Genomic DNA, 13693 nt, shown 5'->3' with positions numbered 1-13693 from the left:
GGAAAGTAGTTTACAACAAAAACTTTTTTCTGAGGGGAACCTTTTTAGGGGCTAGAGTCCGTTATAGATCAGTCCTCATTAAATTTATAATGAAGAATTATGTTCCTAAGTATAAACATTCTTATGTCTATTTTTGTCGCTGTACTAGTAATTTTCAGAATTTTATTCATCAAATTTTCTAAAGAGGATCTTATATGAGGGGTATGGTCAATTATTGACCTATCTTCATAACTTTCTGTAGACTGATTTTGGTTCATATAGAAGATGTTTACATTGAATATCACCTCTGTACTCGCATTTTTATAACAGTAATTAGCGTTAATGTAATTTTCTAAAGGGGGCTTACATATATCGGGGGTAGGGTGAAAAAATATGTGCAGAGCTTTTGACTGTAAGCAACTTACGTGTGTCGCATTTCGTCGCATTACTCGTATTTCAAGACAGTAATGAGCGTTAAAGTAATTTTTTTGAAGGGGACCTTGTATAGACGGTAGGGTCAAATATGAACCGATTCCTACTAAATTTGGTAGATAGATTTTGGCACGTGTTTCTGTCGAATTTCATCACTATATTCGTATATTTGAACCAGTAATGAACATTAAAGTCATTTTCAGAAGGGGACCTTATATTGGGGAGGGAGGTGTTGTAGTTTCATATATGAGACAAAATTACTGTTTCCATATTTTATTATTATATGCTAATTCCGCTCGCATGCAAAAATATGTATGTGTAAATAAGCATATGCATACATACATAGGTAAATCATGCTGTTATATCATTTAGTAGCAACAAGTTATGACATCAATGCTGAATTTCGTATATAATTAGGTTTGACAAAAAAATTCTTAAACTTAAAATTAAAACTAATGTTTAGTCCTTACAAGTATATTGGTCATTTTATTGAATGTATTGTTTCTTTATGCTCTCACTCACAAAACAATCTAGACCAACATTCTGAAATGCACAAGAAATAACATTTAGACAGAAAACGAATGACAGTTAGTAATATAGAAACAAAGAGCGTTCGTTTTTCTTTTAAGCCTAGTAATGAAGGATTTCCTGAAGGTGATGTAACCACATATGCAAACCGATTCATTGAAACTTCTTACTTTATGTACATCGAGATGTAATGTCAAATAGCAGCATGGAAAGCTGGCAGTCTCAACGAAAAAACTGCAAAGAAAATGAAACAACAAACATAGCAAGTAGGCGTCAATGACAATGTCGTAGTCAAACACAGATGCCAGTTTTCATTCATTCAAACAAAAGTACCGGCGCTGCTAACGACAATATGACATGAACCTAATAGGCATGCTAACCGCATCAAGAAATGGTTTAAATCGAATTCCATGGATGTGAGACAAATTACTAAATCTATGATAACAGCAGCCAGGACAAGAATAGCCTCAAATAAATCCACATCCATCAAAAATATCTTGCCCGCTTTGGTGGCAAGAGCAATTTTAACAAATCAACACAAACAGAATGCAAGCACATATGAATATACATATCGCTCATTTACTACAAGAATGGCATAATCCAAGATTCGAGTTTTTTTAACGGACTTCAAGAAAATATCGTCCCTGTTTTGAATATTAATACTAGTTTCAACGAAGTTTTCAAAAACGCAAAAAACTGTTTAATTAAGCTTTATTTAAAAAGTATAGTTGCATTAAAAAATGTAAAAAAATATAATTTGAACTAGTTATAGTGCTATATTCGGCTGAGCCGAATCTTAAATACCCACCACCAGCTACTTTTATATGAATACTTTTCTAATTGTTCAAGTATTTGTAATGAGTTTTCTCATGTCTTAAATAGAAAAATCCCAAGATTTCTTTATATTTTTATAGCGCTTAGCGATATTTAGTAATTTGCATGTATACATGTTTGTAAAAGATGTAAGGATTTTCAAAATATACATATATAATTTTGTTCTACACAAATTGATAATGCAACTAGTTAAATACGGTTAAAGCGTTTTTATGGGCTGGACCTAGTATGGGAGATATGACCAATTATAGACCGATAGAATTTGTATGGGAGTTATGTCCAATTATGTATATGAAGACAAAATTTCAAAATTCTGTACCTATATCATTATTTGGTATATATATTTAGGACCAAATTCAAGTAAATATTAGGACCAAATTCAAGTAAAATACGGAACATTTTGTAAACTTTATTCTCGAAAAATTTTAATCAATTTAAATTTTCTATAAAAGTAAACAAAATTTTGTATGTATTTTATTTAAGTTAGGGTAGCGAAGCACCCAGCATATGCTATTTTATGTATATAAGAGCAATATTTTTGCTAAATGTAGGGATATCAATATATGGTTATGAGTTATGTGTTTTTTGGATTTTCGGGAGGGAGCCTTTTATGGGAGCTATGATCAAGGATGGACCGATCGTCAAAAATTTTTGAAATGACATTTAAGTGTAGAAAACTAGTATTTATGCCACATATTTTATGGGTATCACTATTTGGTAATGAGTTATGTGCCTTTAAGTGTTTTTCTAAGACCTTGTATGGGAGCTATGATCAATTATGAACCGATAGGTAAAAAAATTCACAATATTATTTTTCTACATATGAGCAATACTTGTACCAAATTATATATATCTTTATTTAATAATGAGTTATACGTTATTGATTTTCGGGAGGGGACCTTGTTAGGAGCTATGACCAATTATGAACCGATCGGAAAAAATTTCACATTAGTATTTCTGTGCATAAGAACAATACTTATACCAAATTTTTTTAGTAATGAGTTATGCGGGTTTAAGTGATTTTCGGGAGGAAACCTTGTGTGGGACCTATGTCCAACAATGGACCGATCCAGAAAAGTTTTTCTCTGAATGAATTTTTTTTTTAACTTGTAAAATTTTGTGAAGATATCGACATTGCGACGGAAGTTATTAACAAAAAAACCTATTTTCTGGGAATATGTACTTTTGTATGGGAGGTATATAAAATTGTGGAAGGATTCAGTCGATTTTTCGCAGAGATCAAGCTCTTGTATAAAAACGAATGTTTAATGATTTCTATGGAATTATCTTGCATAATTTTCGAGAAAATTACATCAGAATGTGTAAAAAATGCTTCTTTTTTCGAGGTTGTTTTAAATTTTGATTCATAACATTTTCCCGATGTGAACAGATTTTGCTCATTTTCAATAGAAAACGGGAAAATGAAGAACATTTTGGTTGAATTTGGTTAAATTTTACTGCTTAATTTTTTCGTGAGCGTGTTTTACACAGAATTTGATAAAGACCGAGAATATATATACTTTGTTGGGTCTCAGATGATTATTTCTTGGTGTTACATACGAAAGACAATGATGGTGGTAGTGGGTATAAAAATTGCTGAATTTTGAAAGCGTTTAAGCGCAATTCAAAATATCTTCAGTTTTTAAATTAAAATTGTCTTCTCATATTATGTACAGATTCTAAGAATTCGTTGGAAATTTGTGCTTAGAGACTTTGACCAAATTAAATACCATGCAGCGGATTTTATCATTAGATCCACAACATCAGCGATGTATACCTTTACAAACGTTATTTGTTTAAGTTAGCGGAAAAATTGGCCAAACATGAAAAATGTATGATTCTGACATAAAAACTAGTATACAGCTTAAATTGCGGTAAAGAATTAAAAGTTGCGTTCCTATTGATATAGTGAAAATCAGAAGTCATATGCATCCTTGCATATATTTTCATTATTGTTCGGCGTACGATGTTTGATGTTATTACAACTTTTCTAGAAAATACAATTTCCAATATTTTGGTAAAGATTATTTTCGCGGATCATCAGTATGTAATTTTCGAATTATTTTGTTTCATTTTCCTTAGTTGTGTTACTTAAAAATGTCAATTAGATTTTTACTTATAGAGATATTTTAATTACTATTCTTGAATATATTAGCAGAAAATACCTATTAATTTCTTATTAAATCATTTTGACTTGTTAGCACAGCTACTGTCTATGCAAAATTTCAAATAGGTTTAGAAGTTGCAATTAATCATTAAATTTCAAATTTAATTTGGAGGACTTAATCTACCAAATACGAATATTAGTCTCACAAAATTTCATAAAAAGCGGTTAGCGAAAACTTTTTTATATAATTGCAGGAATGACGGACGAGATTAAATCGACCTATAAAATGATTTTAAGTTGATGAATACACCAAAAGGCGGGAGATTTTACATTGTTACAATAAAAAAATACAAGTAAAATTTATACTCAAGCCACTCGCTCGGTATCTAGAAACTGCACATAAGTCTTGCATATTTTCAAAAAATTTATATCATTTTCTGTGCTTGAATGTATTTTTGCTGTAAGGGTTTATATTAAAACACTTATTTTCACGTACAAACATACTTTCTACATTTTTATTTTTGATATTCGGGAAATTTTTGAACGTTATTTAAAAAATATTGAAATTTCATAAAACATTTAGTTTTAATTTATGCCAGTCTCGTAGTGAATGAGCAATATCTATAATACCTACCACCAACTTATTGTATTAGTGGTCGGTATTTTTTGTACTATAGGTAGTTTTTGAACAATATTTTCGTTTCGTTACAAATTTAACAACAAAATCAAAATATTCCCCAACTCCTTTTTGTGCAGGATATAATAAAACACTGTGCTGTCGAAAACTTTTAAACCATGAAAGACTGATATCTATAAATATTTGGAAATTGTAGCAACACTATGTGTGAACAGAATTGAAGATTACAAATGTTGCTTACCTTCGCTTTTAGCTCAATTCTCTGACCCCTGCCAATTACGACAACTCAAATGTGGAGTAGATAATAATTACGTTGAAGGTTTTTGTGAGAACAAAGTAAATGGCATTTTAAATATTCAGCAAATTTTGAAAAATTTGAGAAAAACAGAAGAACCTACAAAATATTTGGAAAACGCATATTTGTTCGTGTCAAGTTAAAATAGGCGCCAAGACAAATGTCTATGCAATTCTCTCGGTGAATATATTGTGTGTGTTTGTATGTTTATTTGGCTGTTAGGAGTTTGAGTAGTTTTGGAGCATATTCTGACAGAATAAAGTAATCTTTGTGGATTTGACTGCACAAACCAAAAACAAATGTTGTGGTTTAAAAAATGTTGTACCATATACTGTTCTACTTTTTGTATACTTTTGGCCTAATTGAAAAACTTCCTTCTCTTTACTTTCCTGAGGGGGTTAAATTTAAATTTTGTTATGATAGTATTGTAGGCTACCACTTTTATTACTACTATTGCACCAAAAACCCATCTCTTTGGCTTTTAATTTCGCTACATCAAGGTATAAGTCATGAAGTACATATGGAGTACAATTGTTTTCTTAAAAAGATTGGAAATATTGTAGAGTCACAGCTTTTGAGGATTGATTAATATACTAACATTTCTAAACGATTTACAGTGTAAATTACAGTGTAAATTTTGTACTAATTATGTAAGTAATGATTAAACTTTTGAAATGACACAAAAAATATCAAGATAAATATCCAAGTTTGCTCAAAGTTTGCCAAAGTGTTCTTTAAGTCATTTTTTATTTTAAAAATTCTATTATTATTACTATTATTTCCTATTATTTCGAAACTACTCAAATTTCAAAATAATTTTTGATTACATTTGAAACCCAAAATAATTTGAATATCCGTAAACTAGTTTGAATATTAGCCTCATCTAGCCTACAAATCATCTGCTACGCAGCTTTATAGTTCATAAATCAAGAAATCGCTAATTTCATATAATCTTGTATGAATTTTGTACAATCATGTCATTACATGTCTCCATTTATGTGCCTTTCTCCCTCGCAGTTCGAATTACCACTGATCATTGTAATGACCTGTAAGCTTCGCTTATCTCACATATTAGCGTTACGGCATTTTTGATCATACCAATGGTTACCCTTAGTACAGATGAAGTAGCATTATACAGGAAGTGGACAATATCACCGCCTCAAAGAGTGGTTTGTAGAAATTGGGTTAAATAAGTGGAATATGCGGTAGCTATTTTTATATTTAAACGTACATCCAGTATACTTTGATGAGTGAATTCTATCAATCTAATTTCTAGTAAGTTGATATCAAAGTGTTGGAATCTCGTAGTAATTAAAACTATGCGGCTAAGTGTAATCAAGTGCTCAAAATTGTTCGAAAAAAAATTATATTTTAAAAACAAAATTTATGTTGTTTTAATACTTAACATGATATTGTGGCTTATTTAATTTTCTAGTCACATTCCAAATTTCAGTTTTTTTAGTGCTTTCTAAGTCGAGTTAAATAAACTTGCACGCTAGGCTAGGTATTTTGTCCACCGTAGCGTTGTCGGTAGTTTTCCGTTGTATGCTGAATTTACAGACAGCAGGCCCCCACCTGTTTTTGCATTGAAGTCTTACAAGATGATTTTAATATATTTAGAAGAGAAAATCTTATATGTCTGCTCAAGACGATCATATCCTTCGTCCTTGTCTTCTGTTGGGCAATATAGACAAATATATGGAAGATGTTGAAGAATTAAGCGCATATAGGAATATAAGCTACCTTTTCGTCTGCTATGAGGATCGACCTATATTTGTCACTAGCCCCCAGAAAATATGTTTATAATTAATAAATTGTTAAAATATATAAGAACCAATGCTAAATGTGGCATATTCCTGTAGGGTATAACAAAAATTTAAATAAGTCCACTAAAATTTGTTCACTACTTAAGTGTAGAAAATAAAAATTCCTAATAAATTTCTATGAGCCTTCAAAGTCTACTTTAAAAAAGTTTTTTTTATGTTGAAAAATTTTCTGTTTTGTCATCTGACTAAAGTACTTCGCTTTGCTTTATTTTTTTCTCTATTAAAAAGTTTTAGTTTTATTTGCTACTTTAGATAGTTTCAAATTGTATGCAAAGATTTTGTAAGATTTTTCTTCTCATATTGTATTTTGTGTCTGTTGCAATTCTTAAAATCACGCAATACCTTTGCTAAAGTATATACATGTTCGCATCGTGTACTTCTTGAGTTTATTCATGAGCTACTTAACTCTTGTGTACATCTAGCTAGACCTTCAATTGAAGTTGTCGCAATTATATTAAAGATGTGAGAGGAATATATGGAACAACAGTTATAAACATGGAGTAAACTAAGAGAAACTGCACAAAAGTAAGAAATTTATTTTTATTTCACTTTTCAAGTGGCCACAATGTTTGCATTTAATCTTTTTTTAATTATGAAATTTATTTTAATTTTTACTTTTTATATAATGCGGTACAATGTAAACAATGTGAAACTACTGCACTAAATAGCGATACATACATTAGGACAGTGTTCTTTAGTTAGTTTGAAATTATTGCCCAAGTAATTTTGATAAATATTTTAAATAGATGAGGAACAAGTAAGAGTGTTCTATTTGGCTATGCTGAATCTTATATACCGATTATAAAATTATCTGTAGTTTATTTTCAATTAACTTGTTTTAATTTTCTTTATTTTTTATTTAAACAAATTTTTATTTGTCTTAATTATCTCGTTTTTTGAAACAGTTTGAAACTTAAGTGTAAAATTTTGATTCATTTTTTAATTAATTCAATTAATTTTTTAATTGATTGAAAATAATTTTCTGGCCTTCTTTTCTATTTTAGATTTATTTTTAATATTTTATTTTGAGTTTTTGTGCTAGCAATATTTATAATTCTTAAATAGTCAATAAAATTGTAGGCATATAATATTCAAGTTTCTTTACAATTTATGAAAAACTTTATATGTTAAATTGTGATAATAGAGTGATAATTTTTGTAAATGCTGAACGCATTGTTAAAGGTCTAGGATTCCTTTAACGCTGTGTGTAACCGATTAATAATTTGATTGTTTTCATCACCTTCTTAATTGAATTTTAAAAAATTCTCTATCAAACAGTTTAATTTATTTGATTAATAAAATATCAATTTTATATTTGGTAAATATTTAATTTATACAATTAATGAATTAATCAATGTTAAATCTTGTTTCAATTATTGACATTAATTGTTCTGATTAATTCGTTATTTGATAAAAATATATATTTTTATTTTTTACAAATTTGGTAATTGATATCATCATTTTGGTTACAGGTGCAAAATTTGCTTGATACAATTATTTCGATAATTAAAACTCAATTTCAGTTTTTTCTGTGTAAGCTTTTTTCAAATATTTAAACGACAAATTCGCTTTTTTGACTGACTATAAGCTTTGCCGTTATTAAATAATATAAATAACTAGAATACCCTGAGTTCTTCGCTACCCTAACATAAATTAAATACATACATACTTTTATAGAAAATTTAAATTGATTAAACATTTTTTTAATGTTTCAGTTTTATACGTTCAATATCAAGTGATTAAATTCGCATTCAATAAGAAGATTGTATTTTTAGATTAATTCATTTAGCTTCTACATTATAGAAAATTTCGAAAGTACTATTTGAAAAAAAGTACTATAAAATACCTTTAATAGATTATCATTTATTCAAAAATTGTATGTTTCTGCGTTCAATATTATATACAATTCACAAAAATATAATTTTAATGAAAGAAAAAGTCCCAAAAGTCCCTTTCAGTAGATTTTTCACCAAGTCCTTATATATCGTAAAAATAAAAATATCGTAAAAATATCAAAAAGTACCAATTAAAAAATTTAAAATAGTACCATTTATAAGATAAAAAGTACTAAAAAGTTCTCTCTTAAAGAATCTTTTTCAACGAGGATCATGTATGTTTAATAATCATGTGTTTTGAATTCATATTAAATAACATACAAAGAGTATCATTTGAAGAAAGAAAAAGTACTAATAAAGAATACATTTTTCCCCTTTTCGCTTAGGAATATACTTTATTCGAGAATTAAGTTTACAAAATATTCCGTATTTCATATCATAGATAAAACTCAAACAATTCAAATCTGCATTCATTTGTTCCAGAAAAATAGTAATTTTAAAAAGTACCAAACAATTTACTTGAATTTGGTTTTATATAGGCCTTAGTACTCGAATTCCAAAATAATATACCAACAGCTTATGTTGTGGGAGTAAATAAACTACTTTTTTAAAATTAAAACAACTTGGCTCAATGTGTTTGAATAAAATTAAATTTTCCGTTTATTCCCTTTTTGGTACTTTTTTCCCAGTGAAATGCAAAAATTTTATTACAATAAATATTACAGAGTTAGTCCTTAATTTAATAGGAATAATTCAATAAACCGAAAAAGTTTTCTTAATGTGCTAAAAAAAAGTACCATAAATACAGTTTTCTCCCTTATACGCCCAAAAGGGACTGAATTTTAAAAAAGTACGAAACAGGTTTCTTCATATTTATGTAAATTAGTTCTAAAGTTATAAAATGTACCAAAATCACCTTTGTTACACATTTTTACCCCTTAAAAGTGCGAATTTTAAAAAAGTGCCAGACACTCATTTTAAGAGTAGATACAGGTGCATTTAAAATGTTTCTTGTAGCACTAATATTGTGTAAGATAATTAAGAAAACCTGTTTCACCCGTTTTTTCTCCTTTTTACCCGTAAATGTAAAAATTTCCAAAAATCCCTCCTTAGTGGATCTACATAACCAAAAATACATCTACTGTCAAAATTTCATGATTCTAGGTTCAGCCGTTTAGGCTGTGCGATGATGAATCAATCAGTCAGTAACGCTACTCTTTTATATATATATATACCTATATGTTCAATTCACAATCAAGTTATACCTACTAAAGTTATGTAGCAGTGATTGTGAACAGATCTTTGCAGCAAGTCTTAAGTTTATGTTCTCAATGAAAAAAAAACAATCAAAACAAATACACATAACAATGTCAAAAGAAAAAAATTAAAAAATATTAAATTAATTAAAAATGCGAAATAAACCAAATTAATTTCTTTTCATTTAAAACTAATAAATAAACTGTTTTTAATAAAATTTTAGTTTTTTTGTTTTTGTAAACAGCTGTTTGTTTTTGATTTAAGTGTTACCACTTTATCGTTTTTTATGGTAAAATCGTTTGAATTTTTGTTTATATGTTGAAATAATTAGTTGGCAACACTAAAATTTCTTACAACATTCGAAAAACATATGAGAAATTGTCGTATGAGTTGTATAGAGCTCTCGCATAGAAAATACCAACAACATTGTTATGACTATTGTAGCGTTGTAAATGTTACCATTAAAGTGTAGTAACAGTGATTGTGAACAAATCTTTGCAGCAAGTTATAAGTTTATGTTCTTAATGAAAATAGAAACTATCAAAACAAATGTCAAAAAACAAAAAAAAAATTAATTAATTAAACATGTCAAATAAACCTAATTAATTTCTTTGAATTTTCAATTCTTTTATTTTTAAAAAAAATTTAGTAGTTTTTTTTTTGTTTTGGTAAACAGCTGTTTGTTTTTGATTTCAGTGTTACTACTTTATCTTTTTTATGCTAAAATCGTTTGAATTTTTTGTTTATATATTGAAATAAAAAATTGGCAACACTAGACTTTCTTAAAACGCTCGAAAAACAGATTATTTTTGCAAAATTAATTATCAGTAAAATTTTCTAAAAATAGTTCGTAATAACCAGAGCAAGAATTTGCATGCACTAAAAATTTTAAAATATGCACTAATAATATGCACTATAAAATGGGATAATATGCTCTAAAAATGTGAAAAATATGCATCAAAAATATTTCTCTGTGAAGGTACATAATAATAGATTTTCAGATCTTAAGTTTTTGACAACATATTTAATTTCTGAAAGTGGAAAGGTTGATTGAAATTCTAATAAAATTTGGTAAATGAAAGTATTTTTGTATAAAATATCTTTCTTCCTAACTTTATTGTTTTGTAATTGTTTTAAGTGAATTATGGACGTAAGAGAGATATAAGACAACATTTCATCAAGTTATCATTTTATTAGCCACACGGATGGACAGATTTAGAAATTGATACTGTGGTATTATTGTGATTTTAAAAATTAAATAAAACTATGTAAAATTGCATTTCATAAAATCTAGTATTTTGTTGTTAAATCGAAATTTTTTGATATTTATTTATAAAAAAAATCTAAATATGTAAATACCAAATTTGTTGTTAAAGTATGAAATACAGAGAAAACAAAACAATTTGTTTTAGAAAAATTAAAAATATGCAAAATATGCTATAAAAATGTTGGAAATATGCAAAATATATGCAATTTATGCATTTATAACAAAATATGCTACAACAAATAGATGCCATTTTGTAGCAAATTCTTTGATTCAAAAAGAAAACTAGTTAAAAGTAATTTTGAGTTACTGACTAAAAATATGCATTGCATAGAAATCCTTGCCCTGGTAAATACTATAAAAAGAAAACTTTCACCTATTGGTTCTGACAAAAAATTTTCCTAAGGAGTTTAGACGAATATTTCATCATTGTCTAAAAAAATGGACGTTTTTGATTTTTTTGGCTCAAAAGAAAGTTTAGATCATTTATCTCAACAGCTATTTGGTCACTTAAATTGTTTTTTTCGGAACTAAATCTTCAATTATCAATTTAGAAAACTGATTTTCTGAACTGATCAAAAAAATTCATATAAAAATGAACTATATTTAAATTTGTTACAAACGAAATAACAGAATGAATATACTTCACATCATTTTAGATATTAAGATTTCTCTCCATAAATATCTTTAATAAATTTTTGAAAATTAGTCTATAATTGACCCTACATATAAGATCATCTTCAGAAAATTACTTTATTTTTAAATCTGCCCACTTAATTTTATTAGGAGCGGACATTAACAAACATGTCTTACTTTTTACAATTTTTACTTTTTATAAAGAAACTTTTATGTTGAATATTTTTCCAAAATATTTAAGCAATTTATTGATAAAAAACTAAAATTTCTAAATGAGGCTTTATATAGGTCAAATTGGGCCGATCCTCGGTAAATTTGGGAAAAGGATATGTTTTTAAATAACAGTTAAGTAGTTTTGTTGAGTTTCATTGCGATACAAATGGTTACAAGTCAATTTTAGACGTTTAAGACATTTTTTGAAGGGGGGTTTGTATGGGGGCTAGGGTCAAATAAGGGCCGATCCTTACGAAAATCTGCAGTGTCATTTATACTTATGTAAAACTTATTTATGCCAATTTAGAGAGATAATAGAATATTTGACGTAATTATGGAATAAAAAGTTAAAATCGGGACGTACGGTTGTATGGGGGCTAGGTGAAATAATGGACCGATTTCAACCATTTTCAATAGGCTTCATCCCTGTGCCAAAAAACATGCTTGGTCTAAATTTCATCAAATTATCTTGAAAATTGCGGCCTGTACCTTGCGCCAAATATTCTTAGAAATTAATAAGGACTTTTCGAAGTGTTGTAATAGGAATGACGAAATCAGTATATATACTTTTTTTGATGCAAAGTTTATTTAAAAGGTTTATATTTGTTTAAAAAATGTACTTCAGTTGTTTGTTATTATGTACCTAAATTAGCATTAGATTTAATGTAAGAAGATACATACATTTTATATCCTACAAATTCTTAATGCAAATGTTAATTTCACTCTTCTAGTTTTTAATCTTTGTGTTACTTTTGCTTTTTTCTGTTCGGTTGTATGCGTGCATTTACTGAGTGAAATAAACTCTTTACAACAAGTTCCTTACAAGAATATCTAAATAATAAGCTTTCAAAACAAGAACTTTCTTCCATACTTACATTAACCAACATACATCATAAACAATTCTAGCATAAAAATTATTTAATGTTTGTGCTGGTACGGAACTTCTAAAATATTTACATATGTATGTGTGTTATTGGCCAAACATACAATTTAACTGTAATGTCAAAATCAAGTACATAAAATACGTTTTCAATAGAAATTTCTCTTACTTCAAAATGTTTTACAGGATTTAACTAAACAAAAACACAGTAAGAAAGGACAACTATATTGTATCGAACATGTAATGTAGGCTGAAGAATGGTATGTAGTTTACTTTTGATAGAAATTATTGTGTGATGTTCATTTGAGTATATTGGCATTTAGTAGAAATTACTAAGAAACACTTACTCATTAGTTTGAAATTCCATTAAATAAAATTTAATTCATTTTGTTGCCGATACTTATTAGAAAAACAATTAAAAATGTTGTAGTTTTCGGCTTTGACGATACTTAGGTACCTACCATTAAAGCAAAAGTATCTTAATGTAGTAGACTTATAAATACAGCATACGTTTTTTTCTGTCAACTACTTGAGAAGGGTTACACCCTTCGTCATTGCGGAGTCTATTTAGCCATGTCCGTCTTACTGTCTGTATGTATGTTGAAATCATTTTTCAAAGACTATAACAATAAGCTACATCCGAATCTTAAATACTTCTATTAGACATTCATTAAGGAAGAACGGTATTTAAAATCAGCCCATAAATATCGTCGTTATTTAATCAAAGCAAAAATCGCAGACAACCTCTGAAAAATTTATCAAATTTTAGATTTTTCTTCCGAAAGTATCGAAACCTGTCCGAAATTACGCATGCAGATCCCTGATTAAGTGTGAAAAGGAGACTTTTTGAAAGTTTTTCGGTCTTTGAACAGGAAATTATATAATAGTTTTCAAGATATACAATTTTTTACATATGAGAGATGTCACGCAAATTAATGTAAGTTCGCCAATTTTTCCAAACGCTAATAAG

The sequence above is a fragment of the Lucilia cuprina genome, chromosome 3, assembly GCF_022045245.1.
Source record: "Lucilia cuprina isolate Lc7/37 chromosome 3, ASM2204524v1, whole genome shotgun sequence".
NCBI lineage: Eukaryota > Metazoa > Arthropoda > Insecta > Diptera > Calliphoridae > Lucilia > Lucilia cuprina.
The sequence above is the reverse complement of the archived record's forward strand: the minus strand, read 5'-3'. Positions refer to the sequence as shown.